The sequence below is a fragment of the Neophocaena asiaeorientalis genome, unplaced genomic scaffold (assembly GCF_003031525.2).
Source record: "Neophocaena asiaeorientalis asiaeorientalis breed wild unplaced genomic scaffold, Neophocaena_asiaeorientalis_V1.1 scaffold1, whole genome shotgun sequence".
In the NCBI taxonomy this organism is placed as follows: domain Eukaryota; kingdom Metazoa; phylum Chordata; class Mammalia; order Artiodactyla; family Phocoenidae; genus Neophocaena; species Neophocaena asiaeorientalis.
In genome coordinates this window covers 1,168,027-1,173,055 of record NW_020171981.1, presented here as the reverse complement: position 1 = coordinate 1,173,055, position 5,029 = coordinate 1,168,027, and the positions used below count along the sequence as shown (strand labels likewise).

The 5,029-nt window shown below is 46.7% G+C and overlaps 1 non-coding gene across 1 annotated transcript; it reads right to left on the bottom strand.

The window, feature by feature from the left end:
- Positions 1 to 4,144: 4,144 nt before the first annotated feature.
- LOC112400587 (U6 spliceosomal RNA) lies at positions 4,145 to 4,247 on the bottom strand. The gene has a single exon (XR_003003432.1). It is a non-coding gene; the product is annotated as a U6 spliceosomal RNA (small nuclear RNA).
- Positions 4,248 to 5,029: the final 782 nt, after the last annotated feature.

The window sequence follows — 5,029 nt, the reverse complement described above, 5'->3', positions numbered from 1 at the left end:
GTTAGAATTATTTGGATCTCCTTCCCTTCTAGGAAGACAATCCTTTACAGCCAAAAGATGGCTTTCTGTTTATCTCCGGACCCAGTCTAAGGTCTAACTCGGTGCTTTGTGCACAGGAAGTGCCCAGTCAACGAGGGCTGGATAAATGCAGGCAGTAAGAGCCCAATGCTGGGCTTTGCTCAGCATCCATTCATCGCATTCATGGTGTGGCTGTCACGGGGCTGGGTGCCCAAGAACTCAGCACTGAGTCAGCGAGTCCTGCCCTCAATGAGTGCAGGCAGGTGAGCGAGAGACAGACAGAGGCACAGTCCATCCAAGCACCGTGTTACTGTGTGGTGATGAAAGTGTGTGTGTACAAGCACCTGGGAGGAGCGGGAAAGAGCGACTCATTCAGACCAGGCTGCTGAGGGCAGTTTCATAGGGAGGGACCAGAAAGCTGGGTTTCGAAGCCAGGGCAGGGCTTTGCCAGGCAGAGAAGACGAGGTGAGAATTCATCCAGGCAGAAGTGGGGACGTGCCCAGTGTGTTTGGGGGCCATCAGGAGACTTGCAGCTGGATCACAATTTCAGGGGGAGCAAAAGGAAAGCAGATCTCGAAGGAAACCCATGTGTTCAGCTACTATTAATTGAGCACCTACTGTGTACTGGGCACTGCCCTAGCCTCTGGGGATATGGCGATGAACACAAAAGAAACCATTTTTGCTTTTATGGAGCAGATATTCTAGGGGGTAAGATGGACAGTAATCAATCCAGAGAATGAGACATTCTTCACGGAAACATGAAAGGGAATGTGAGTGCTTCTGGGGCGGGGCAGGAAGGCCTCTTCTAAGTGACATTTAAGGGGAAAACTGAATTAAGGAAGGAGCGAGCAGGTACAGGGAAGGGCATTCCAGGCCAAAGTAAGAGCTAGTGCAGGGCTTCCCTGGTGGCGCAGTGGTTGAGAGTCCGCCTGCCTATGCAGGGGAGGCGGGTTCGTGCCCGGTCCGGGAGGATCCCACATGCCGCGGAGCGGCTGGGCCCGTGAGCCATGGCCGCTGAGCCTGCGCGTCCGGAGCCTGTGCTCCACAACGGGAGAGGCCACAACAGTGAGAGGCCCGCGTACCGCAAAAAAAAAAAAAAAAAAAAAAAAAAAAGAGCTAGTGGAAAGGCCTTGGAGCTGAACCAAGACACTCCTTTTCAGGGAACTAGAAGAAGGACCAGTATGGCTGGGGTGGGGTGAGCAAAGGAGAAAGTGGGGCTACATAAGCTCAGAAAGGGGCAGGGCAACGTTGCAGAGTAGTGGTTCTAAGCCCTGATGCACAGAGCTGGGCCCGGGTGGTGCTAATGAGAGCCAAGGCTGAGAACCATGCTCCAGAGCCTGGGAGACCAGGGGAAGGCACGTACATCCATGTCAAGAAGTTTTTGTTTGTTTGACTGCAGACTTCCCAGAGCCCTTAACAAGCTAATGTGCATTGTGACTGTACAAGGAGAAGACAGAGCGCTAAGCGTTTCCCAAACTTAATCACCCACGGACCCACTTTCAGGGGGTGCATGTGGAGCTACGGTTCCTTGGAACCCATTTTGGGAATCTAATGGCCAATTCATAGTGCATATTAGTGGGAGAAATGGCTAGAATGAAAGTTGGAAAGAGAGACCTCCATGAAAAGTTCGGACTTTATTCTATAGCAATAGTCATCCAAGCATTGCTGTACTGTTTTGTTTTTAGTTTGTCTGTTTAGAGATTTTAATTATACAAAGGGAGATGACTGATCTCTTCAATGTCTCAGTTCCCCAGTTAATAATATCTCTTGGAGAGCCACCTCACCCTCTTTTTTTTTTTTTAATTTATTTAATGTATTTAAATGATTTTTTATTTTTGGCTGCGTTGGGTCTTCGTTGCCGTGCGGGCATTCTCTAGTTGTGGTGAGCGGAGGCTACTCTTCGTTGCGGTGCACGGGCTTCTCATTGCAGTGGCTTCTCTTGTTGCAGAGCACAGACTCTAGGCACGCGGGCTTCAGTAGTTGTGGCACATGGGCTCAGTAGTTGTGGCTCGCGGGCTCTAGAGCGCAGACTCAGTAGTTGTGGCGCACGGGCTTAGTTGCTCTGCGCCATGTGGGATCTTCCCGGATCAGGGCTCAAACCTGTGTCCCCTGCATTGACAGGCGGATTCTTAACCACTGCGCCACCAGGGAAGTCTCTCACTCTCTTTAATTTAATCCACCGTGACCGTGAGCTGTAATTCACTCACTCCTGTCCCCGGCAAAATGGTGTCCAGCTTTTTTGGCTTTTTACAAACAATGGTGTAATAAACCTCCCTGAACATAAGCCTGGTGAACTTTTACAAATATATCCTTAGGGGAAATTTTAGCCGTGGGATTCCTGGGTGAAAGGGTAGATCCATTTTCTCTTTTGATAGCTCTTGCCAAATTTTCATTCAGAGTGAATTGAAATTATATCTTTGCTTTAAAATACTCTAATCTCCCCCACAAAAGATGGTGGAGGGGAGAGAAGAAACAAGAATGGCCCCATGTTGACGGACATAGAGAACAGACTGGTGGTTGCCAAGAGGGAGGGGGTTGGGGGAGGGGTGGAGTGGGAGTGTGGGGTTAGCAGATGTCAGCTATTATATACAGAATGGATAAACACCAAGGTCCTACTGTAGAGCGCACGGAACTATGTTCAATATCCTGTGATGAACCATGATGGAAAAGAATATTTAAAAAGGAATATATATATGTATAACTGAATCACTTTGCTGCACAGCAGAAATTAACACAACATTGTAAATCAACTATACTTTGATTTAAAAAATATTGAGGGGCTTCCCTGGTGGCGCAGTGGTTGAGAATCTGCCTGCCAATGCAGGGGACACGGGTTCGAGCCCTGGTCTGGGAAGATCCCACATGCCGCGGAGCGGCTGGGCCCATGAGCCACGGCCGCTGAGCCTGCGCGTCTGGAGCCTGTGCTCCGCAACGGGAGAGGCCGCGACAGTGAGAGGCCCGCGCACCGCGATGAAGAGTGGCCCCCGCTCACCGCAACTAGAGAAAGCCCTCGCACAGAAACGAAGACTCAACACAGCTAAAAATTAATTAATTAATTAATTTAAAATATATATATAGATATTGAAAAGAGGAAAAAAGGAATGTTGACAATTATTGAAACTGAGTGATGGGCATATGGGAGTTTGTTCTGCCATTCTCTCTACTTTTGTGTATATTTGAAATTGCCACAGTTTTAAAAAAAGGTCACAGGCAGCCCCAGGGCCCTGTACCAGTCATGGATCTTCACCTCTAAGTTTTCCTGAAAAGTTCTACAAATTTTCGTTCCCACCCACTATGAATAAGAATAACTCCTCTAATTAATTTAAAATATATATATAGATATTGAAAAGAGGAAAAAAGGAATGTTGACAATTATTGAAACTGAGTGATGGGCATATGGGAGTTTGTTCTGCCATTCTCTCTACTTTTGTGTATATTTGAAATTGCCACAGTTTTAAAAAAAGGTCACAGGCAGCCCCAGGGCCCTGTACCAGTCATGGATCTTCACCTCTAAGTTTTCCTGAAAAGTTCTACAAATTTTCGTTCCCACCCACTATGAATGAGAATAACTCCTCCCTCCACCCACCCACACCCATCAGCACTGGGTCTCACCAAGCTTTGAAGTTTGTTGTTGTTTTCCAAGTTCTGTCTTTTTGATCGTTGAAAAAGGCCTCTCTATCGCTTCAGTTTCCATTTCTTTATTCATGAGTAAGACTGACTATCCTTCCCTAAATTTTTAGTCCCTTCTTGTTTGGTTGGTTTTTTTTTTTTTTTGGTTGGTTTTTTTAATTTAATTTTTATTTTATATTGGAGTAGAGTTGATTTACAATGTTGTGTTAGTTTCAGGTGTACAGCAAAGTGATTCGGTTATACATAAACATATATCCATTCTTTTTCAGATTCTTCTCCCATATAGGTGTTATAGAATGAATATTGAGTAGAGGTCCCTGTGTTTACTACTTACAGTAGTAAGTCCTTGTTGATTATCTACTTTATATATAGAAGTGTGTATCTGTTAACCCCAAACTCTAGTTTGTCACTCCCCTCTACATTTCCCCTTTGGTAACCATAAGTGTGTTTTGAAACTCTGTTTCTGTTTTCTAAATAAGTTCATTTGTATCATTTTTTTAATATGGAATGTTTCACGAATTTGGGTGTCACCCTTGCCCAGGGGCCATGCTAATCTTCTATTGTTCCAGTTTTAGTACATGTGCTGCCAAAGCCAGCACCCTTCTTGTTTTTTATGAACCAGCTGTTCCTAGTCTACACCATTTTTTTTTTTTTTTTTTTTCTGTGGGATCTTGTCCCTCCTGATGTGTGTGAGCTTTTGGTCATCGTGAGAAGAAGGCCTTTCCCACATGGGCTGCAATGTCTTTTCCCAGCTGACCACTGGTCTTCCAACTTTGTTTACAGTGTTTTTTTCCCCAAACAAAACGATTTCCCTTAGGTCACATTTGCTAATTTTTTCTTTTATGCCTCTGGGCATAAAAGAAGCGCTCACTTTGGTGGCCATGTGAAAGCCGGAAGGGGGCCAAGGGCCAGCCCCGGGGCTAAAGGGATGGTCTGGGAGAGAGATGATGAGGGCAAGGATGGGACACAGTGGCCGACAGGGAGATGGGCCTAAGCGGGGGGAGGCGTCAGGATGACTCTGCATTTTCGGGGTTGAGCAGGTGGGCAGGTAATATGCCACTGACTGGGTCCGAGAAGCCAGAGAGAAAAGCAGGGTTCAGAGGAAGAAATCAATTCACTGACCTCAAAGCACGTACCACCCTGTGTGGTCACACCTATTTCCTGTCTCGTCCTCCACTCAGGCAGGAACCCTGCCTCCTTTCTGTCCCCAGGAACAGATATAGCAAATGGTGCTTGATAACTGCAGAAATGCATGAATACGTGAATGACCTGAGTTCCAGGTGCCTCTGCCTGGGTGGAGATGCCAGGGTGTGGAAGGAGGCACTCACAACTGAAGGGACTTTCTCCTCCATAATCCCCCACCACCACCACCAAGGGATTG